We start from the raw sequence: 25,565 nt of genomic DNA, 5'->3' as shown, positions 1-25,565 counted from the left end.
ACCAAAGTAATGTCGTGCGAAGTCAAAACGGCGTTTGATAGTTTGTTTATTAAACCTAGCACAAAACCGACAACCTGTGACATCGTGGTCTGGGCCTAGGCAAGGAATACAATAAGAATGGAAGTCCTTATGAGGTATTTGCTTCCCACAAGAAATGCAATTGTTAACTTTTTCTGACATTGGACTGAGGCAAGAAAAGGTTCCCCAACAGGGTACTTAGCTTTACTGAAGATTTCGGACTGAAATTCGATTTGAAAATCTCAGGTGTCGGCCAACTGGCACTTGCGAACTGCTTCTGCTTCGGGCACCGCACGGCAAGAAAGACTGAAGAAAATGACGTCGGATGCCTCTTATATACCCCTGGCACACTGACATCAGGGAAGAAGCGACAGCAACAGACGCCGGACCACGACTTTGGAACTCAGGCCGACTGCGGGACCGCCTGACAGCAGGATAACCCAAGTGTGATGACTGCAGCAGGGTATCACGATGAACATCCAGTGATGTTTGGGGCAAAAGGGAGTCACCAACAAGATTTTGTGCCTGTCCCACAAGACTGTGTAGGACCATGGGTAAAAGAAGAAGGGGGGAGGCATATAGGAACATCCCTCTCCAAGAAAAAGACATGGCATCCACTTTCCAAGCCAGAGGACTTGGCACTTTTGAACAGAACCTGGAAAACTGCCTATTCAGAGGGGAGGAAGAAAGATCTGCTTGAGGAGTACTCCATCAAAGATTAATGTCCAGAAAGTGATGTTTGTGAAACATCCATTTGTGAGGATCTGTCCTGGATCTGCTCAGGTTGTCCGCCACCAGGTTGTTTGAGGGGAATGTAGACTGGCTAAAGAATAAGATGATGGTGGAGAGCAAATTACTAAAGAGCTAGTCTGAAAGAATGCATGATTTTAGGTCCCCTTGATTTGTATACCATGTGTTACCTGTGCAAACACTGAGGGGAGCCTGAACCCAGATGGAATACAGAGCTTGAAGATCTAAAAGTAGAGCACTCTTCTCTGATATTGATACACTCTCCTACTTGCTGGGGAAACAAAACTCCATGGACCTTGATGTTGTTGGAAGAAGTCCCCATCTCAGATCTGAGTTGTCTGCATACAGTTCCTGAGTGGGGGAAGAAGTTCAAAAAGGCATGCCTGGATTCAGATATATCTGATGAATCTACCACCAAAATACCTGTTTGAGACAAGGGAAGAGAAGATAGGAAATTCCAGAGGATGACAAAGATGAAGACAGATGGTCTTTAGATACCACTGAAGCTTCGTGTGAAGTCTGCCGAATGGACCCATAGAAATGGAGGAAGCGAAGTACCCCAGGGCTTGAACAAACCTTCTTGCAGACACCACTTGTAAAGGAAGGAAGCAAACTGTTAAGATAGTGACATTCAGTGAAGAAAGAAAAGCCATCATGGATAGGGTCTAAATCCTGCATCCCAAGGGGTATTAACAGATTTTTTTTTTTAGATTTAGGGTTAACTCCACACTGAAGCAGAAGCATGGTAAATTTGAGAATCTGAAGTAGAAGCTGCTGAGAAGGGACTTGAATTAGAAAGTCATCAAGATAGGGAAAAATCTGGACACCATGAATTCTGCAGTTTGCTATGACTGGAACCAGACCTTTGGTGAAGACTCTTAGTACATAGAAAGGCCAAAAGACAAATAAAACTGATAATGTGAGGAAGAAGCACAGAATCATAAAAAATTCCTGAAGAGAGGATGAATAGGAATGTGGAGATAAGTGGAGAGATCTACAATGGGCATCTAAGAGCCCTTCTTCCTGGGAATCAAGAACAATCTGGAATAAACCCCTCTCTTTGGAGGGGATGAACAAGGTGAACAGTCCGCTGAAGTAAAAGGTCCTGCTAAATAGGTGGAATGTGAGGAAATGCTGAAGTAAAAGGTCCTGCTAAATAGGAGGGAAGTGAGGAAATTGATAATGTGCAGGTTGAGGAATCTCTGAACAGGGTGCAAGGGATTTTCAAAAAACATGTATTATGGAAAAAACACGTGAATCTGTGTTGATTAGCTGCCATGTGGGAAAAAGGCAGTTAATCAAAGAGAAAGAGGAATCACCCAGGGGACAGGGAACAAACAGAAGCAGATCTGTCAGGGAAAGTGGGCTTCTGATCTCTAGAATCCTGAGCAGGCTTATCAGGAAAGAATGTTTTAGAGGAGCTCTTGCCCCTTGAGGGATGTTTCTGTTGCCTATGCACAAATGAGGACTTAGAAGGGTCATTCCTTTGAAACTTAGGAATAGGGGAAAGAAAAATCTGTTTGAGGTCTTTTATAACCTCCTGTAAAGGCTGTCCCTCTAGAGAGTAACACACACCAGTCCAACATAGCAATAATAACACACATGCTGTGTGTTACTCTGAGGAGGGACAGCCTTTATTGGAGCCTGCAGCATTTCTTTGTGATTATTGGTCTTTTTTTCTCACTCTCAGGTTATTGTCTTTTATAACCTTCCTTATATCCTGCAATGCTTTAAATTGTTTAGCAGCAGCACATCCACAAAGATTGAGTGTCCAAGGGAGAATCCAGCAGCATGGCCTTTACATTATCAAAAAGAGAATTTCAAACAAAACACCATGATGCAGCCACCCTACAAAATGCACTACAGCTGCAGTTAATACAATGGAGAGCTACATAAGAAGCAGAACTCAATAAGGAAATGGCAGAAGTATTAGCAGTGGAGTTAGGTATGTCAGTCAGAAACACCTCCAAGCTTGGACAGAACAGCCAGTAAATGCCTGGTCATATGGGTCTGGTAGTTAATGGCTATGACAGCCATAGTGGCAGAGGTATACACTCTTTTCTCATACCTCTCCATAGCCCTATTGTCTTTATCAGAGGGGAGAAGTATTGAAGAAGTCAAGAGTTTGGAAGGTTTGTCACTTGAAAGAGAAATGACTGTAGGGTCAGAGGAAGGATTCTTCTTTAAAAACTCTGAAGCATCAGGCACCTTGTAAAACTTGTCAGGTTTCTTAGCAGCAGAGGACTGAGACTCAGGAGCCCTGGAAGCAGAAGGAAATGTATTACAAAGGGCATCCAACAGAGAAGGAACAGCCAAAAGCCTGGGAGAGCCCATCTGTAAGAGGCAATAATTCCTTTTTTGGACTTCAGACATTTGTGAATTTTCCCCACTGAAAGTGCTTCATCATTTTGCAATGGTGTCCCCAAAAGTTGAGCGTCAGGAGGAAAAGTGTCATCCTCCTCTGACCCCAAAACAAGAGGGGAATGAATCTGAGAAGAATATGCTAGTGACTCCATCACAGAATCCAAGTCTACTACTTCATCCAAAGAGTCAGATGCCTTAAGCCATTTACAATCCTTGGAGGGGCTTTAAAGCCATAAGGGCCTTAAAAAGACCCTGAGTGAAACACTGACAATCTTTATGAGGCCCCTTAGCCACAGGAACTACATGCCCATCCTTAGTAGACACATGGGTAACCAACCTGCATCCCCCTCCAAATGGGTCACAATCCAGGGAGCTGGCATTAGAACCTGACGTTCCTAGGGTTCTTCATCTGACCCAGTAAGATATCTGATAGAGACTGGACAGCAGAAGTCTTCAAAAGCATCTTTTCAGATTTCGTCTTAAAAGGCAAGTGAATGCCATGTAGAATCAGAAGCCATACGTCCCTCAGTTAGTAACTTCAGACACTGAGAAGACAAACAGCTAGCAAAGGGCCTTTGGTACAAAAGTCTAATAAATTGCATACTGAGGCAGAAAAGGCACTTGTCATGTCTATCTTTATAATGAATCTGACACCCACACTCACAGTTTCCCTTTCTGGATGACATGAAAATGGTAACCCACCACCCCTCAAAAAAATAGAAAGAAAAGTCCTCAACGGGGTACCCATCTGCCATAGACTCAGTAGCAGAGACAACATGAACAACTTCACAGACTAAATTCAAAAAGGTAGAGCAGACTGGTGGCAAAGAATTTCTGAGGGTTAGGCACTCATATGTTACTTATATACATTACGTTTTAGACGCACAGCATACATCTGAAGTGTTGCACCTGGAAAGACCGAAGGCTTTAATATACTTGGTGGGAGTATGGCTATCCTCAGTAGGATATCCTTTTAGTAAGGATTACTGCAACAGTGATAAGGAAGGTCATCAGAACCTACATTTTGCAAGCCAGCTGTGCAACACACCTGGGTTACCAATGTTTAAGATGACTACTACACTCAAAAACTGGAATAAAAATCTTATCTTGAAGAACTTCCAAGATGGCTGCACACTTATCAACAGCTTAATTGCAGCTCTCCCAGAGTAAAAGAAAGAAACAGAGAAATAAGAGCCAGTGATATTGTCAGCTTGAGTAACATTCAATTGCTGGCTAATAAGTATACTTCCTGGATGCCAGTAAAAAGGAAATTTAGAGAACTTGAAAAAAATCAACCACAAAAGGTAAAGAAAAAACACTAACCAGGAAGAACCCTGCAGCTGTTCAGCAAAAAGCAGTTCAGGCTTCAGTTTTGGTTCATGAGGTGGCTTCCTGTAAATTACAGGAAAAATAAATCAAATGTACTCAAGAGGTGATAGAAATAAATGAAACACTGAAGGGATATATCAACCAAAATAATAAAAGGCTGGAAAAAATACAATAATCTTTAACAGATTAACCAAGGCTGAAATGAAGAAAAGACCGTCTGAGTATGGTATGAGACTTTTCAAAAAGAGCTTTTTCAAAAAGTGATATAGTTAGGAGATAAAACATGAAGAAAAAAAACTGAAAGTTTCTGTTGTAGCAGAGAAACTGGAAAGGAACAAATACTATTTGTTTATGAAAGCACAAATAAGCAACTAGACTGGTATTCCATATTAGGATGTGTTAACTGAAAGGGCACATTGAGTGTATGCTCTAAACGTGTCCACGAGAAAGTAGACAACACATGTATTAGTAAAGATGCTATCCTACCAGTAGAAGGAGTTGATCCTGATAAGACCATGGCAAAGAGAAAAGTATTAAAAATTGGAGAAAGCAGAGTGTTTAGGGAAATTATTCACTGCACAACAGGAAGAAAAGAAGCACATTTATCCCAGCAGTAAGGATATTTCAAAGGGCAGGAGTGATATTCAAGCTGTTGTATCCAACTACCTTTGGAATATTTTTTCTGGAGAATCAAAGACATTTTGGATGAACAGGTTAAAGAGGAAATAAAATTTATCCAACAAAACGTGAGCCAGCAAACAGAAGGGGGCACAACTTTTCATTCTTATGACAATAAAGCTCCTAGAAGGACTTTGGAAAGGGTTTCAGTGTCAATGTTTAAAAAGAAAATGCTTCAGAGACAGAAAAAAAGCACAGGAGTTGACTAGAAGAATCAGACGTACCTTGAATTTAACCAGGTCTGATGTTGGGAGGTGGAAATGAACAGGAAAAACAGCAGAGTTTAAGAAATTGGTTAATAAATGAGAAACTATAAAGTATCAATCACATTTGTGAAATATGGCTTTGCAAGAAAAAGTGACAGAAAAAAACTGGACTTATGTTGAGTTTATTAAACTTGTAAGTGAACTGTAAAGCATAAACTCTACTTTAAGGTTGGGAGGGTGGCCTAATGGTTAAGGTGTTTGCCTTGCAAGCACAAGGTGCAGGTGCAAGGTTTGTCTCCCCTCAAGGGATAGTGGCTCTAGGCTTCAAATGGCTCACAAGGGCAGTTAGCTTAGTACTAATCTATGAACCTATGAACCTATGGCATCAATGTTTAGAAGGAGACTGCAAGGGCAAAAGTAACCAAGTAAAACTATTTTTGTTTTAACTAGTATTTGTATAAAACATTTCATGACATAAACTACATGTTATATTTATAGTAAAGCAGTTTTGTGTATTCATTGATTTTTTAAATGTGTGTGTGTGTGTGGGGGGGTCTTTTCATTGACTTTTGCATGTGTTAAAGATATTAAACATTTTTTAAATGTAAGAAACATGGGTATTACAGTATATAACAAGAGAAGAAAAGTTGGAGAAAAGCAAGTTTAATGTTAATATGCTGTGGTTTTTGGCTGTGTAGAATGGGATAGGGTGTAAAACTACACTTATTATATTACATGTAGAATTAAAACAATTTCTCTTATTTTACAAGGGTGAATGCATAAATTAATGCACTCAGCTTAAGCTATAAACAAGAGTTTTTTTTTGAGAGTTAAGTATGATGGAAAAAAAAAGAAAAAATTATGAAAGGCATGAAAAATGTTAAATTTCCTGCATCTGCAAAGAGATTAGCTTGTGTTTTTTTTCCATTAGCAACTATTCAGTAGGGGTCAAGAAATCTGCAGCTGAAGGTAGTTGTACATTCTGTTCTGAGTGAAATTTTCAAAGATTCATTGCCCAGAACTTCTATATGAAGAGGTGCAGTCTTCATCTGCAAGCAATAAATCTTGGGAGCTTCGAGCATTTTTACCAAGAAAAATGCAAACATTAAATGTACAATGGCAAGCGGTTCAGAGAAAAATAAAATTTGAAATTATGAAAAGTGAATGAGAGATTGCAGCCTTAGTACTTTAATGCATTTAATTGGACAGTGCACACTTTAGTTTTATTTAAAGATAACCAGTGCATTTCTTTTGCAGGGCTAAAAGTCAATATTTTCTGAAAGCATACACGCTGTTTTTTCACAATTGGGAGGAGGAGTAGAGATAAGGAAAGGCAAAAAATCTGTGTAAGTGGGAATATAGGCTGCAGCATGCACTGTAGCATGGGAACCCTAATTGTTGGTTAGGTCATGCCTGTGGGTGCAACTGTTGATTTGGTGCAATAGTTTCTATCTGGAGGGTTAAACTTAAATTTTTGAAGATGTACATAATCTTATGTGTTTGTTCTAAGTTAACAGGGGATGGGGTATTCTAAAAATGCATTTTTTTTTTTTGTTTGTTTGTTTGAGGGTTTTCATTAAAATCAAAGTCTTAAAAAACATGACAAAGGCTCAAATGGAGATGAGAAGAAACTTTATAAAAGATCAGTCTGCCAAATATTAGTATGCATATAACACAAAATATAGAAATACACATTCAAAACAGCTGCCATTTATAACAGATGGGAAACAATATTTTTTTTATCATAATGGCTATGCTATCCATATTATCTTGGAACACAGTTTGCCTTACAGATACAGACAAAAAGGAAAGATTTTTTGAATTACGTTAAGAAATGCACAGTGCAAACTGAAATGCTGCAGGACACACATCTGGAAAAAAATGAGCATGTAAATTTGACAAAGAAATGATTTCAGGATGGATTTTCAGCAGAATATCAGTCACAACCGAAAAGGGGAGTAATTGTACTAATGGCTAGAGGGGCTCCAATAGTGAATGAAGAAGATAAAGGCAATAATGGTAGATTTTGGTAATGGACGACGATTATGCTGGCATGCATTTATATTCCACCAAAAACTGCTATTATGGAGTTTAAGAAAATATGGGGAAATCCCCAAGGTACAATAACTGGGATACACTAGATAAAAATTTAATTTCACAGTTACAAGTGCATTTAATTGAAAGCTCCAACACATATCCAGTAACTATTTCAGATCATGTACCAATAAAAGCTAAGATAAAAATGCAGGGTAATGAAGTAAAAATGAGACACTGGTGCTTTCCTGCCTGCCTGTCAAAAAAGAGGAATTTAAGGAATGGGTAGTGGAAATTATTTGAGCATTATTAGGGAAGACAGAAATGAAGAAATTATAGCTAGTGAATTGGAGAAAATGAAAGCAAAGTTTGAAAACAGGGTAGAAATAAAACAGAACTGGATAAGGATAAGAAGTAATAGGAACTACTTAGAGGGGCTGACAAAGGTTGAAGTATTCCAGAATACTGAGAATCTCCTAGAATAAGAGATGCAAATGCAAAGAGAAAATAAGGAAGTATCTGGATAACATGCATGAGTTTAGAAATACTGCTGTCATGCAACTATTTTCATGCAACTATTTGTTTGATAACGCCAGACTACAAACCTTTTGCACTATGACTTAAGCAACTGAAAGCAAAAAGGGTTGTCGCCAAACTTAGGCAGCTTATAACAAGAAAAATAATAAGAAATCCTGAAGAGATATTACAGACGTTTCAGAAATTTTATGAAAATGTGTATAAAGCAGAGAAATATAGAAATCAAGAAAGAGCCGAAATGGAAATATTTATAGAAGATTTAATTATGCCAATGCCAGAGTTAGATGAGGCTCGACAACTAGCAATTACGATAGGAAGAGAGAAGATGAAATTAATCTTCAGAAAGTCTCCAGGAACAGATGGCACTCCTGTGGAAGTTTGAAAGTTAGGAGGGAAGAAAGCATAATGATCCACAAGATTTTAACAGTATATTGAAAAGAGGGGAAGGACTAATATATTGGAAGAAAGCTGCAGTGGCTGTATTACCCAAGGACAGTAAAGACCTATCAGACCCAGTGTCATATAGACCCATTTGGATTTTAAACCATGATTATAAACTGTTTATGTCTATACTAGCTAAATGAATGGCACACTTGTTGGCAAAATTGACAGATATGTAATGATATGGTTTTGTGGAGGGGAGGCAAACATTTGACAACATTAGAATAATAATGATCCATGGAGAAGCAGAATTTTAAGAAAATACCACTGTTGTTGATGGGTCTTGATGCAGAGAAAGCATCTGACAGAGTAAGCTGGGATTTTATAAATAGTGCAATGGAAGCAATTGCATTTCTTGATACAATAATTAGGTAGACATATGAAGTCTCAGAGGCAAGATTTAAAGTAGGAGAGTTCCTTTCAGATAATTTGCTTTTGAAGACAGGAAGCAGGCATGGGTGTTCTCTTTCCCCTTTGTTATTTGCTTTATGTTTAGAGACAATAGCAAAGAAAATAATGGTCTCAAGAAATTCAAGGACACAATTGGTTTTATAATCAAGAAAAGCTGTTTTTGTTGTGTATGATATAATTTTGTACTTGATAAATCCAGAAAAGGACATCTCAGTATTGTGGAACATTTCGAGACAGTTTCAAGTGTTTTTAGGATATAACATTAAAGAAGATAAAACAAAGGCTATAGCCACAAATGATGTACCCACACACAGATTGGTTCAGCAAAATATATATTTATATGGACATAAGATACATTATTTAGGAGTATTGATCAAAGACGTCCGTTATGCCAGCTAAGGATACATGGGAAGACACTAAACAAAAGATAATACAAAAACTAAGAAAGCGGAAGCTCTTGTTTATAGATATGGAGAGCAAGATAAAAGCAGTGAACTGTATTTAGTCCCTTTAGTTTTATATACAGGTCATGCATCAACCAGAAGAGAAGCTGTGAATAGTAATAAAGAGTTGAAGGAATTTATCTGGGAGGGGAAGAGGGCAATAGTTAAGTGGGATAACTAGATCCTTCCAAACATAGCAAGGTAGTTTAGGATTACCCGACTTGAAGGGATATTTTAGAGCTACACAGTTAAGGCTCATGCACATAACATAAGCAGGAAGTTACAATTTGAAATGGAAAGGGATGATGATGAAGCAAAGAGGAAGTTCAAGAAATAAAGACAAGGATTTTGGATGCAGATCCTTAAGGAGAATAACAACAACCATACAAATTATATTACATTCATAAAGTAGCAGAAAATATTCTTAGAACTGAGTCAACACAATAACAAGAAAGGAGATTTTGCCAAAAGGGATGACTGCATATAGGAGTACAACAAACAGGCAAGAAGGGATGGAATTTATTGAAGAAAACTGGCAAAGGAGCAAATTAGACAGAGAAAGGTAACAGAGTGGAATGAGCTCAAAAAGACATTTCCCAGTACAAGCTAGAGACCAACTTCACTACCAGGAATAGATTCGGACTATAGGCAAAGAGAACAAGATAGGGGAATCTAAGTGAAAGACCTTTTCTGTTGGAGATTTTAGTGGAATCTAGAACTAAAGCTGCTGTTAAACAGGGGATAATAAATGCAGCATATCAAATACTGCTTTATAACTTTAAGAATCAACCAGAGGAGGTTAAAAATATTGGGAATATAGACAGGAAATGTAATTTACAAGGAAACAATGGGAAGACATATCCCAAAGTATGCAACAAAATCCAGAGGATTTAGGATTTTGATTTAGAAGGGTTTGCACAGATATTTGTATACCCCAAGCAGACTTCAAACAAAATTTTCCTCAAGTAAATAGCAAATGTTGGAGGTATGATGGGGAGGAAACATGTAACTGGGAAGATGTTTTGGGGAGTATAATGAGTGGTCAGATTTAAGAAATTCCCTAGAGATTACTCTACCAGAATTACTGGTGGAGCAAAAGCCTGTGAATAAGGAAATTATTCTTCTGAGCTGGGATACAGAATATGAATTGTCTAGACATAGTAAGGCCTTATTAAGTTTAATTATGTTGGCTGAAAATAAAACAATTACTAAAAATGTAAATCAAAGTCTAAACCAACTGTGTTTGAAGCACTGAATGTGTAAAAGAACTGGAAGAGGAATATTTAGAAAAGGAAAGGACTACATTAAATGTAAATGGAAATTGTGGGAATAATACATGCAGAATAATGTTCGGGAGGAGGAGTGAGGTTTAAGGGAAGGCAGGAATTCAGCAATGTATGTATTGTTGGACTGATAATAGTTACAAAGACAGAAAAGATGTGATATATAATGTATGTAGAAAAAAATGTTAATATTGTTTTACTCTCTTTTCTGTTAATGTATGTTTGCCTATATCTTAAGAGATAATTTAATACAGGTGTTTTAAAAAATCTTACCTATAACTTCTCTTCCCTACAACACTAATTTTTATCTTGTTCTAACCCAAAATGGCCTGATGAGGTTGACATAATAACACAATTTTGTTTTTGATCCTGTCTTCTTTTTTCTACACAGCGCATTCTGGTCACAGAAGCCATATTACAATGCCCTACCTTTTTGAGAAGGATTTTCATTCTCTATTCACTTGTAGTCAGAATTATTTCTAACTTTCAGAATGTATGGACAAAGTGTCAACAAAAATGTTCCAGGGGCACACTCAGATTTGTGCTTCTTTTCATGTTTTAAACACAATATAGTAAGCTATGTATTCATCAGCTATCAAATAGTGCATAAATTTGATTTTCTCTAAAGGTAGGAATCACCTGTAAATGTCTCATCCTTGCTCAGCCCATCTTTCTGTCAGCACTACTAGATTTCTTAAATAAGCCTCAGCTGTTTATTGAAACTGCATAGTAAAACTGTGAGACCTCGACGTATTCAAAAGGTTTAAGGTACACAGTTGTTGAAAAATAAGACAGTGCCACAAACACCTTGCTGTGTGACATTTTCCAGGCCAATAACCTTAAAATACAATTTCTAAAGTGATGAAAGTGGCAAGGAAGGCCAAATCCTAAATAAAGTACTGAGAGATTTCATCAAAACTCAAGATGCTATGCACTAAAGAAGATGAACAGCATTAAAATGGTATAAAGTTAGAGGGGAAACAGCTAAATCATACTTTATTAATATGTACTAGTTTAAAGATAAACTTACAGGGAGAAAAAATATTTATTTATTTATTTAACATGTGTTTACAGAGAAAGTCCAACTGGGTTGGGAACCCATTTTCAGCAGAGGCCCAGGGAGAAAAGCTCTAAATAATACATGAAAGTTAACACGGTTTACATGAACAAGATAAAAACAGGTATTAACGCACACATTAATAATAAATGAATACTAAATAAGTACAGAGAAGTAGATACAATAATAAATACAAAGTAAGTACAGAGAGGTAGACATAATAATAAAACATGTACTTAAAGTGATAGATTGCAAACTTTTTCTTATATAAATCAGGTAGGATTAAGGTAAAGAGTAAGGAGCAGAAAATTAGATGCAAGTAGATGCTTAGAAGGATGGGAATGTTAAGGGTGTAGAAATATGTAAAGTCTCTTACTCCAATATGCTAGCAACTAGTAGATGAAATTCCTGTTTTAGGGATAGAAAGGGAAGCCCCAGAGAGTGAGTGGAGTTCACCTGGTGGGGAAAGAGCAGGGGCAGGTCTGACGACAAAGAAAATGTTTTTAGGGTGTGTTTGAAGTTCTTAAAGCTCTTAATGGTAGTAATGTCTGTTGGCAGAGTTCCAGAGCTTGGCAGTGGCATGAGAGTATAGGCACTGTCCAGCTATTTTTGTTCGTAATGTAGATGGTTAGAAGTTGTTTGTTTTCAGAGTGGAGGGCTCTTGTAGGTATGTATGAGGGCTGGGCAACTATCAGGTGTACATATCATTTTATGTGCAAAAGACAGCTGTACTAGGCTTAGGTGTTGTGTGAGTTCGAGCCAATGTAGTTCTTTCAGCGCTAGGCAGTGGTGGGAATGGTAGGGGTAACCTGTGGCAAATTTGACAGTTTTATGGTAGCAGGATTGGAGCTTGTTTTTAAGAGAAGATTGTAAACTGATGTATAAGGGGGCTGCATATAACAGTGACAGAACAAATAGGTGTTGGCGAGGGTTTTTCTAGTGGAGATAAACAATAAAGTTTTTTGTCTGTAGAATGTTCCTAGTTTGATGTGTTTTTTAATGATATTGCAGATGTGGCATTCAAAAGTTAGTTTGGTATCTATGGTTACACCTAGAAGCTTAGCTGTGGGAATTGTTTCAATTTCTGAGTTATCCTATGAGAGTATTTTAAGTCAGATGAGATTAGTTTTGTCGAGAAAAGCAGGAGTTTTGCTTTTTTTAGGATTTAAAAGTAGCTGGGTGTCTCTCAGCCATGTCTCTACTTAGGTGAAGGTGACTTGGGTGAGTTGCTGGAGTTGTATGTTACTGAAGGAGGAAATTATGGTAGTGTCATCTGCGTATTGGATAATGGAGCTAAGGAGTATTGCGGTGTGAAAGTTGTTGGTGAAAACATTGAAGAGTAAGGGTCCAAGTATGGACCCTTGTGGTACCCCAATTATGTTGGTTTGATATTGGGATAATTTATTTTGCCATTTGGCGCACTGTTGTCAATTGAATAGACAGCTTGAAAACCACTGGAGGGATGGTGGGGTGCAGCCTATAATGGATGAAGAAGTTTGTCGTGGGACACTGTGTCAAATGCCTTTAACATGTCTAGTAATAAGACAAAAGTGATATTACCAGAGTCAATGGATTTGGACACACTGTCCCATGAAGGAGATTAGGCCAGTGGTGGTGGTGTGTGATGGGTGAAAACCATGTTGGGTAGGGGTAATTAGTTTGTTTTGGAAACTAATTAAAAATAAACTCTAGGAAAAGGAAATGTTTTGCCATTTATTTCCTGCACACTAATATACATAGTTAGTCAACATAAGTTTCAAATGTCAATAGAGAAATAAATAGAAAAGTGTAAGAACTCAGTTATGGAAGAGCCTTCTTTGAAAAACCAAGTGGTTATATACTTCATGATTCAAAAACAGCTACACTTAAGAATTTTAGCTGACATTAACAGTGCAAGACAATAATAAAAAAGATGTGCACTGTGTATAACATTTAATAAACAACAGTAGTGAACCACATATAAACCAGCACAAAGTATTATATGTACTCAGTGGGTAACAACTGACATTAATGAGAATCAGAATGAAACAAGTATAGGTATAAAGGGGATAGTTCAGGTTCTAAATCATTGGCCATTGGTCTGATGGGTGTGTGAAAAAGGAAATTAATTGTGTGTGTGTGTATGTACACACACATTTTATATATATATATATATATATATATATATATATATATATATATACACACACACACACACACACACACACACACATACACAAACACGGTTATTTTTGCCGTGTTAACTTAGCCTTACTTCATACTGTATCATCATATATTTCACAAAATCCACCTTAAGCTCATACTTTCAAAGCTGGTTTTCTACAGCAGCCAGTTTGAACGTAGCATTTTTTCATCAACATCACTTCTACCTTTATTTGGTTAGCTGAAAACCTGCTGAGCCACTAATATGACTGGGCTTGGAGTTGTGGAGGTGGGGGGGTGGAGAACAGTGCCCTGGATGTAATGGGGGGGGGGTAAAGAGTTAATGGCACATGCTCTTCACAAACTGCCAAAATGCATCTGAGTAATAGAATGAAGAATGAATAATTTTCCCTAGAAGTAATGAGGTAAGGTGCCAGCTTAGACAGATATAAGCATTTTGCTGGCAGGGATCGTAATATTATCAAATCCTTCCCACTTTTCATAAAATAATTGAAATTATCTGTATTTATAAAACTTTCAGTATACAGAATGCTAACCAGAGAACTTAGGAAATGAAAATTCTGCTGAAGTATCCCTTGAAAACAAAGAGCCCACATCCAGAGGCTCAATTATGCAGCAGTTTGGACAGATGGGGAAATCTACCAAAATATACAAAAAGGACTGCTCTGAAGCTCAGAAACAGCGAACAGCTGTAATCAATTCTTTACACAATATTTAGCACTTATAAAACAGTTATGTAAATACTGATACTGTAATAATCAAAAAAGTTTTCATTTACTTACTCTAGTACCTTGTATAGGGTCCATATAAAAATACTTGCTTACAGTGTTGCAGTAACAGTTACAACTGTGGTGAACAGCATTTCAGTTTGATGTTCAGCTATCGAATGGCTATTCCCCCAAAGTTAAACAGTGAACATTACTTATACCCAACAGGCATATCTCCGAAAATAAAATCATCAAATGGCCATAGCTGGCCAACATAATGGAAATGAAACATACTACTTACTTACCGGTAACTTTAATTATAAGAAACCTGCCCTTTCCCCAATTCAGTGTGACCTCAGAGATGGTATATATAATTAGCAGGTGATGTAAAGGCACAGTCCCCCACAACAGGAGGATTCAGCGAACAGCAGATACTACTTATGTGCGGGGGGGTCCACACCCCCTGCAAATTATATATACCAACTCCAAGGTCACACTAAATTGGGGAAAGGGCAGATTTTCTTACAGTTAAGTTACCGGTAAGTAAGTAATATGTTTCTGTTCCATTATGTTAGCAAACTACGATCATTCAATGATTTTATTTTCGGAGATATGCCTGTTTGGCAAAAATAACATTCGATGTTTAACATTTTGGAAATAGCTGTTCAATGCAAGTTGCATTTCATGGATGAACGTTGACCCATCACACAGATATCAGTAAACAGAAATTTTGTTTTCAAAACTGTGATTTAAATTACATATTGATTATGTGGTGCTCGTTTTACCAGTGAAGCTTAGGTCACAAGTGTAAATTAACATTTGTTCATTGCACCGATGTTTGTTAACACATATACAAACACACATACATTACACAACCAAAAAAACAAAATCATGAACATCTCATTATGTGTACTACAGGAGTCTGAATTAACCTAAGATATTCCCAGTCACTCAAGTAGAAAGATCAATATAACAATTATGTAGTTCATGAAGCATGCTGATTGCATTCTGACATGAGGAGAAGGTCAACTACAGTGCTTTGACATTAAAGAGATGCATTACAAGTTTTGATATGCACAGCTTTCAGAGCTGTTACGCTTTAGTCTATCACTACAACATACATAGCTGCCACCACAGAATTGTAATACTCTATAATAAGCTCAGGTGATCAGCTTCTCCAGTTCCCTGCCAAAGATGGGATATTTAGTGACTAAAACACAAAAAGAAAGGTAGTCCATTCAATTGTACTACTATTATTGTCATGTTAGACAAAATTATAAAAGCTATTATGTAACAAAAAAGATGTCACTTCAATTTACAGAGAACTAAAATAATGACAAAGCACATATAACCTAGGTTAAAAGGAACAGAAGGAGGCATAAAAATGAAAGTAAAGAAAAAGAAAGCTACAAAAAACAAGCCACAAAAATGCTTTTAAAACAAAGTAGTACAATTATGGGGGAAGAGTGATATTCTGAAAATGTAGCCCTTATGCAATACAGTTTTTTCAACAATATGATGGATGCATACACAATTAAAACAGAAACAGAAATCAAGTATCACAAAGAAGATATCGTACAGAAACATAAGCTTTCACACTGCTGCTAAAATGAAAAAGTAAAGCACAGACAGTCACAGCAATAGCACTTGAAAGAAGGTCACGTAACAGTCAGAATACAGGCTCACAGTATGCAGTGACAAATGTTTACTGCCCTTAAACTTTTAGTTATGTACTTACCATAACTTCGGATGTATGGGATCTATCTCGCCTACATTCATAACTGATGGGTTCGGAGCCGATCCGTCGGCTCCGACTCGGCCACTATATACTAGAACGAAGTCTCTCATTGGCTGGGCTTCCCCTTATCCCAGAATGCACCACGCCTGCTTCCCCAGATCTTGTTTGTTCGCTTTCATACATTCATACAGGTACAGAAAACACATACCAATAACTGTAAGAGGAGAGCTCAGCAATAGCAATATTTCCTCCAAATCCAAAAGGTAGGGGGAAGGAGGGTGGGTATGTATGAATGTAGGCGAGATGGATCCCATACATCCGAAGTTATGGTAAGTACATAACTAAAAGATGTAATGGGATCCTATCTCACCTACATTCATAACTGATGGGACAGCGTCCATAGCACCTAAATCCCGGGTGGCTCATTGGAACACACTCCTGAGAACTGCGGAACCAAATGAAGCTCTGCCTCGGGAAGCCACATCAACCTTGTAATGAGAAATGAAGGTGTGCGGAGAAGACCAAGTAGCAGCCGCACAAATATCATCTATTGAAACTTTGGAGTGAAAGGCTACAGAGGTGGCCATAGCCCTGGTAGAATGAGCTTTAAGTGGGAAAGGTAACTCTCTGCCTGACTGGGAATAAATGAAAGAGATGCAATCCTTAATCTATTTGGCAATGGTGGTTTTGGCAACTGGTAGACCTAACCTATTCTCCGCAAAGGACACAAACAGTTGGTTAGATTTTCGTGTCTGACTGGTCCTATCTAAGTAAAAACGCAGTTGCCTGTGAACATCCAACTGGTGGAAGGTATATTCTGCTCTATTAGAAAAATTTGGAAAGAAAACGGGGAGCTCCAATGATTGCTGAATGCACAAAGGGGATGCTACCTTAGGCAAAAAAGATGGATTCAATTTGAGGGAAACTCTGTCTTTATGAAAAATCAAATAAGGAGGAGTAGAACAGAGAGCCTGAAGCTCTGAAACCTGCTTAGCAGAAGTTATTGCCACTAGAAAGGTGGTTTTCCACGACAGAAATTTTATATCACAAGTGGCTGCCGGCTCAAAGGGACGGGCAGTTAAGGAGGCCAGAACCAAATTTAAGTCCCAAGGGGGCACAGGATGAGCCATAGGAGGCCTGAGGAGCCAGGCTCCCTTAAGAAAGGACTTGCAAAGTCTGTTAGCCATTAAGGAAGGCTCTATGGAAACATGAAAATTAAATATAGCCACCAGTTGAACTTTAATTGTGGAGACTGAAGAGCCTGAATGAAACAATGAAGCTAGAAATTCCAAGACCTGCGGAACTGAGGCCGTAAGAGGATCAATGCCTCACTGCTGGGCCCAAAAGGCAAACCTTTTCCATTTGCTGGAATACAGCTTAACGGTGGATGGCTTGTGGGAAGAGGACAAAATGTACATCACTTCTGGAGAAAGAGAGTTATCTCTAACTAGGGATGGAAGTGGAGTAACCAAGCAGCCAGTCGCAACGACCGGTGGGACGGATGAGAGTGTCCCGACTGATGAGACAACAGGTCCGGCACTGGGTCCAGAATCCAAGGGCCCTGTACTGCATACTTCTGAAGGAATGGGAACCAAACCTGAAGGGGCCAATGTGGGGCGACCAAAATCATGTGGCTCCCTAAACGAAGAGCCTTCTGGATCACCCTCGGGAGAAGGGGGATCGAGGGGAAGGCATAAAGCAGACCCGGGGGCCAATTGTGGGCTAGAGCATCCCTGGGGGACTGCCCCTGGGAGGGAGTCAGAGTGAAGAACTCTCTGCACTTCGCATTATTGGGGCTGGCGAACAAGTCACAACAAGGGAGACCCCATTTGGCGAAGATCTGCGCAGCCACTCTGTTGTTGAGGGACCACTCGTGGGGCAACAGGAGAGTCCTGCTGAGCCTGTCTGCAATCACATTGGCTTTCCCCGGAATGTGCGTGGCTACTAAGAAATGTCGAGTAGCTATGGCCCAGCGCCATACTCTCATGGCCTCTCTGCAAAGGGGGTAGGACCTGGTTCCGCCCTGCTTGTTTATGTGCCAAACTACCAACATGTTGTCGGATAGAATCGCAATAGTACCTTGGGGGAGAGCATGATGAAGTGCTTGCAAAACCAGAAGCACCGCTCTCATTTCCAGGATATTGATGTGAAGGTGCGCTTCGCAATCCTGCCAAGTGCCTTGGACAGACCTGTCCAGATAATGACCCCCCCACCCTATCTGGGAGGCGTCCGTGGTCACTGTGGCAACAGGGGGCTGAAGGGCGAAAGGACGCCCCCGGTCCAGGTTGGACCGATGCAGCCACCAACGGAGGTCTCGACGACAACTGTCCGTAATCAGAACCAGGTGGTTCAGGGGAAGTTCTTGGTATGACCATTGAACCGATAATAGCCATTGCAGCACCCGCATGTGCAGCCTGGCTAACGGTACTAAGAGGATAGTTGCAGCCATCGTGCCCAATAACTGAAGAATCTGTCTGGCAGGAACTCGAGATTTGGGTAACAAATTTAGAATCTGTGATTGTAGAACCTGAATTCTTTCTGATGGCAAAAATGCCCACATCCTTTTTGTGTCTAACTCTGCACCTATAAAGGTGATACGCTGAGATGGCCGCAGCACAGATTTTTTCCAATTGAAAGTGATTCCCAGAGAGAGACCCAAAGTTACTGTGGCCATCAGCGCTCGAATCAGTAGATGCTCGGAGGTGGCAGTGAGGAGTCAGTCATCGAGATAGGGAAACACTTGAAATCCTAGACTTCTCAGGTGAGCTGTCACCACTGCACGACACTTGGTAAACACCCTGGGGGCTGTGGTGAGACCAAAGGGCAGTGCACGAAACTGGAAATGACTGGTTCCTAGGCGGAAGCGTAAATGACTCCTGGACTCTTGACGTATCAAAATGTGATAGTAAGCATCCTTGAGGTCTATGGAGCACATCCAGACATCCTTCTCCAATAACGGGAGAATGGACTGAAGGGTGACCATCCGGAACTTGGACTTCTTCACAAAACAATTTAATGAGCTTAGGTCCAAAATGGGCCTTACGTCCCCTGTCTTTTTTGGCACCAAAAACAATCTTGAGTAAGTTCCTGATCCGATCTGGTCGGCGGGGACGGGCTGGATGACCCCTTTGCTTAGCAGCTTTGAAACTTCTACGGCTGCTAGATCCCATTGACTGGGTGGCATGTCTGGGATTCTCCTTGTAGGAGGAGGGGGCTTGAAAAAGGGAATGAGGTAGCCTCCGGTTACAATGCGAAGCACCCACTGATCCTTGGTTATAGATTCCCAAGCCTGTGGGTGTTTCGCAAAACGACCCCCGACTGGCTCTGGAGAAGCACAGCTGGGCCACATCCTATGGATGTTGAGGGTAGGAGGAACCATGAAAGGAATCGCGGTCTCCAGAGTTACGGGGGGATCACTCGGTGGAGTAGAGAACTTTTGGGATTTTCTGAACCACATTTTCCCTCCTCTCTGGGCCTTGGGGTAAGGTCTAGAGGGAGCGGAAAAACGGGCCCCAACGGCAGTCAAGATCTTGCCCTCCTGCTCGCACCGAGTGTGTCCTTCACCTTGGGTCCAAACAAAGAAGACCCATCAAAGGGGGCATTGGCGAAGGAAGACTTAAAGGCCTCCGCGAGTGGACACAAGCATAACCAGGCTTGTCTCCTAAGAGCCACTCCTGTGCCTGCTGCTCTACTCGCCCCTTCGGCTGCATAGGAAATGAGCCTCATGGACAAGTTAACAATAGAGGACACTGTAGTCATCTGGGCTAATGCCTCAGGAAGATTACCCGCAAGAGACTCTCCTAACTCCTTGAGGAGGTCCCTTTGGAGCCTTGTAAAATGACAGAGATAGTTCAGCGACCGCAGGGTAAAGGTCGCTGAAGAAAGGGTATGCTTCCCGTACCTATCCATGCTCCTGGAATCCTTATTAGGAGCATGAATAGACGTTGAAGCCTCTGCCACGTCCTGCTGAGTGGCAGATGCCACCACCATAGCATCAACTGCAACACCCTTAGTGAGGAATTCCTTCTGGGGAGGGGCTGAAAGAAACTTATTAGGTCTGGCAGGCACCGGTTCCACTGTATCAGGATGTTCCCACACCCTCAGAGAGATTAGATCTAATAACTCGTCGAAGGGTGGAGACACCCAGGAGGAGGAGGGCTGGGCCCCGAAGGCCTTGAGGAAGACTGACTCCTCAGCGGTAGGGGCTTTGGATTGCCAATCGCCTCTCTGTCTCAAGATCTCAAGGATATCCGAGAAGGAGACATCATCCGAGGACGATTTTGGGGACCCCTCCTCATCATCGAGGTCAGTGTCTGAAGTGACGGACTCATCTTGGGAATCAACGTGCTTCCTCTTGCACAGTTTCTTCCTTGGGGATTCATCCAAAGCAGATTCAGAAGGACCCCCCGGAAGAAGGGAACCCTCTAAGGGGGTATCCTCAGGCCCTGGGGCCCCACTGTCATGGGAAAGAAGGTCTCCAGAGGCACCAGTACCCAAAACTTGGGACGGTGAGGTAGAAACCTGCTGAACCGGCAAGGTCATGGCCAGCGCACTCCTCATGGCCTCAAAGGCAGGACCTCCAGACTCTGCAGAGGGCACTTGCTGAGAGACCATGGCGGTACCGGGAATACCTGCGGCCGATGCCCCGAGGGGAAGACTGGGCATCGAAGAGGCGAGATCCACAGTGTTTCCCTCTGCCCCCGCCGAGGAAGACCCGGTACGAAACCCTGACACAGAGGACAGGGTAGGAATGAAGGTCAGAGCAGAGAAACTCTGAGGGGGTCCTTGCTCCGACTGGACGATTCCGCTGCGTTCTACCAGCACCGACTCCAACGGCTCCAAGGAGGTCGGAGGAGAAATCAAATGCACGGAATGGGGAATCGACTCTGAAGCCGAGTGGGCTGGAGCCGAGATCATTTTAGTAAAACCTGGGGACTGGAACAGCCTCTGGATAACCCTATCCAAATCCGAATCCGACAACCTAGAGGATTTGGAGGAAATAGACTGGGGTCGAGAAGACTTCTGCCTCGGCTCCGATAAAGGAGGGGATCGGCTCCGAAAGGATTCCAACACTATCGGGCCCGAGACCAGAACCATTTGTAAAGATGTCGGCGCCGAAGAAGGCTCCAGGACTGAGGGGGAAGAGTCTGAGCTGCACACCTCCAATGGCTCCGAGACCAAAGGAGCCGAAGTAGGTGATTGGCATCTCGATGCACTAACCTGCGGCTCCGACACCAATGGAGCCAAGGAAAGAAGCACCGAGGCAGACCCTTCAGCCATCGGCTCCGAAGCCATTGGAGCCGAGGAAGAAGTCGTCGATCCATGTTTGTTAGATGTCGGGTCCGACGGACTGGTCGGAGCTGACGATCTATGCTTCTTGGGTGTCGGGCCCGATGGACTGGTCGGAGCCTACGATCTCTTCTTTTTAGAAGCTGGAGATGAAGCCAACACTTCCTCAAATGAAGGCTTAATAAGACCTCTAAGTATCAGCTTGTTTTTTCTTTCTTGAAGGACCCTGGAAGAAAAAGCGTGACAAACACTGCAAGTATCCTGTAGATGTTTAGGCCCTAAACAGTACACGCAGACAGCATGGCTGTCTGTAATAGACATTTTATAATTACATTTAGCACATTTTTTAAATCCTGATTTCTGCTCCTTAGACATTCTGAACACAGTGGAAACAGGTAACGGATAGCTAGAATACACAGAAGTAAACTAATATATGGGCTAAAGCCCTCTAACTTAAACGGGCTTAGCCCGATACAACGGTAAAACAAAAAACTATTTCAGTCACACAACAAGAAAAAAACCACACAATAAAGGCAAAGGCCCTCTAACTTAAATGGGCCTTGCCCAGTACACTAGAAGCGCGAAAAATATAAAATTATAACTTTCACAAAAACTGACCACAAACGCTCACAAAGCTGTTAAAACAGCTGTTTGTTTAAAAGCTGACAGAAACCCTAGCCAAAAAGACCAAAAAGGTCAAGAAAATACCTTAGCTCCAGCCAAGTCGAGACCACGTCCAGCTTGAAAAGCGGCAAACGAGATCTGGGGAAGCAGGAGTGGTGCATTCTGGGATAAGGGGGAGCCCAGTCAATGAGAGACTTTGTTCTAGTATATAGTGGCCAAGTCGGAGCCGACGGATCGGCTCCGAACCCATCAGTTATGAATGTAGGCGAGACAGGATCCCATTACATCTGTAAGTTAACCAACAGGGCTAAATCTTGAACTACTGAGATTGCTTCAGACTTTTGATATCCAACACCTCGTTTAGAAATTAATTTTGATTGTTGGACATTCAGTTATAACTCTTCATTTTCAGATGACAGCAGTACAGTGGTACATGTCTGGGGCATGGAAGTTGCTGGAAGACAAGTAATCTCATTTGGGAACACTGAGTTTTGGAAAAGCTAACACAGGGTATCTTGGCCTATGCCATGCAATGATTTAATGCACAAACTCCTCTGAAGGCGACAACCATAAATATGGCAAAAGGCAGAGAGAAGCCCACTATATCAGCCACACTGCAAACCTTCTTTAAAATGGATTCAACCTGCATTTTGTTTCAGAGACTCCTGTGGCTCCTCCATGAACAGGAGCACCCATGGGAAAATCAAAGGCAGTGAATCAATGGCACCAGCAGGCATGCAGCAAGTAAGATACAAGACAGAAGCACTGCGACCAGCAGAAGTGTACAAACTGCCCCAGCTTAAAATTTATGAGTACGAGTCACAGATTCATAGATTGTTACTAAACTAACAACGCAGAAGTGAGGGGGGGGCTTTCTAAACCTAGCCAAATTTTCCCAAAATAATAAGAACATCCTGTATCAAAACAGGACATCGATAACCAGGCATTAATAAGCTACCTCTGTCCCTAAGGGACATGAGTGCCAGGCCTGTTGTAAATTTCCTATTCCTCACCCACTGGTCTATGTTGAGCTTAAACTGGGTAACAGATGAACTCAGCTTCACATTATTGGGAAGCCTGTTACATAGGAGGGACAGTCCTGGGACACCTATCTGTCTCTTCAGCAAGTTATGTTCAAGTCACAAACAAAATTCAGATTTGTAGACCTTGAATTTCTGGTACTGTTTGGCTTACAAATATGCAGGAGATTCATAACTGTGGGGTTTGTAAATGTCTTGTAAGAAGGCATACATCACCTCTCACGTCCTGTCTGGTGGACCCCAGCCATAAACAAACTATACAATAGAAGGAGGAAGCTACTAAATGATAGAGCAAAATCCCAAAAAGGGAAGGCATCACTGATCAGTATTAGCAAAAAACTACAGGCACTCATAAAATTGTCTAAGGCCAGCTTCGAGAGAAAAATTGCACAGGACACTAAGGATAATCACAAGGATTCCTTTAGTTATGTTAGGAACCTGGGTGGTAATTCCCAGATATGCTCAGAATTAGTCCAAAATGACAAAAAATACACTGAACCCACAGACACTGCCAACATCCTAGCTGACAGGTTCAGCGCAAACTTCTCCCCCCCCTCCCCACCAAAAGGGCAAATATCTATCCCAGCAGAGTGCTGCCCCCCCTAACGTCTCAGATGCTCAGGTAAGAGCCGCCCTCTCCAAAGCAAAAAACACAGCATCAATGGGACCAGACGGTGTCCCGGGCTGCGTCCTACATGAACTCCAAGAAGAGCTAAACCCAAACCTAAAACTACTGTTCAATCTCAGCCTTACTACAGGATATGTGCCCAAAGAGTGGCGTACAGCAACAGTGGTCCCTCTCCATAAAGGTGGTGCCTCAACGGATCCTGGAATCGCCCCATAAGCCTGACTAGCTTAGTCTGCAAAGCTATGGAAAGGATCAACATGGACCTCATAAATAAAGATATTGGGGACCTACAGACACTGGATCCTACCCAGTTCGGCTTTGTTATGCGCAGATCCTGCCTTTTAAACCTGGTTGATTTCTTTGAAACAGTCACAAAGGCGATTGACGAGGGGAAGGTGGTTCACACAGCCTACCAGGACCTCGCTAAAGCCTTCGATACAATACCCCACTCAGGCATTATAGATAAGCTCACCAGCTTAAATATAAACCCCTATGTCACTAGATGGATTGCAAACTGGCTCAAGGACAGAACCCACATGGTTAGAATTGCTGGAGCCATGTCAGACTCTAAACCAGTTACAAGTGGTGTCCCACAAGGCTCAGTCCTGGGACCTCTCGTTCGGTATATATTTCTCAGAGGTACAGGCCAACATGGAAGGACTGTGGCTGACCAGGTTCACAGATGACTGCAAACTGGGCACCATAATCGACTCTCCAGCCGACACAAGCATCCTCCAAAAGGGCCTCATAGAAACAGACAACTGGTGCCAGAGCCATGGCCTCAAGCTAAATGCCAAAAAGTGTATAGTCATCCCATTGGCAAAAACAAAGTGCCCACAAATTACCACATAGGTGGTAATCCATTAAGTACAGAAGAAGTAATTAGGGACCTGGGGACCCAAGTTGATAGCAATCTCTCATTTGACAACCACATGGCCAAAGTGGTTAGAAAAACATTTATATAGCCCAGCTAATCATGAAGGGATTCACATCTAGATCAGGGAGGTCATCATGCCTCTTTACTCATCCCTCATCAGGACCATAATTGAGTACAATGCCCCCCTTGGGATGTACCTTACCAGACACCTGCAGCAACTGGAAAGACCCTATAAGTACCTCACCAAGAGGATCAAAGGGCTCAAACAGATGCCATATGCTGCCTGGTTAAAGAAACTCCAGCTCTACTCAGTGGCATACCGCCTGTTCAGAGGCGATCTGTGCCTGATGTATAAAGCCATGTCCAACCCGAATTAATGGACATGCTGCACCTCAGAAAATCCAAATCCCATCGAGCTACGCTCGAGAGACTTGAACCTCAGCACTGAAATAAATAGGACATGCTGGAGGGCAGATTCATAACCCAGAGGCTCCCTTCACTCTGGAATAAAATCCCAGTCCAGGTTAGGCAGAGTCCCTCATTGACTCTCTTCAAGAGGAATCTTGATGAGTGGATGGGAGATCGTGGGTTTACCCTATCACTTCTGTGTCACTGTTAGACAGAGGCACAGTATACTAACCTCGAAAAAGGGCATAGCAAAATAAATTTAAAATGGGTGGCGAAAGCCAAACACATTCTGGCTAGGCTTATAAATGCCCTAGGGCAGATAGCCTAGTATGAACCAATGAACCTATGAATGAGTAGAGAGAAAGGGTTTTAAGGCGCTCTGTGCAAGGCAGGTTTGTTATGCCTTCTATTCTTTTTGTAGGGAACCTCTGAGGTTGCTCTAGTTACTGCATATGCCGGGTCAGGTACATTGTACTACTCTATGATTGGTCTGCAAAGGGCAGAATACAGTGGGATAGTGACCTCTTTGGACATAGATGC

Source organism: Protopterus annectens, chromosome 3.part1, assembly GCF_019279795.1.
Source record: "Protopterus annectens isolate FY-2018-M chromosome 3.part1, PAN1.0, whole genome shotgun sequence".
In the NCBI taxonomy this organism is placed as follows: Eukaryota; Metazoa; Chordata; order Ceratodontiformes; family Protopteridae; genus Protopterus; species Protopterus annectens.
Note: the sequence above shows the minus strand (reverse complement) of the source record.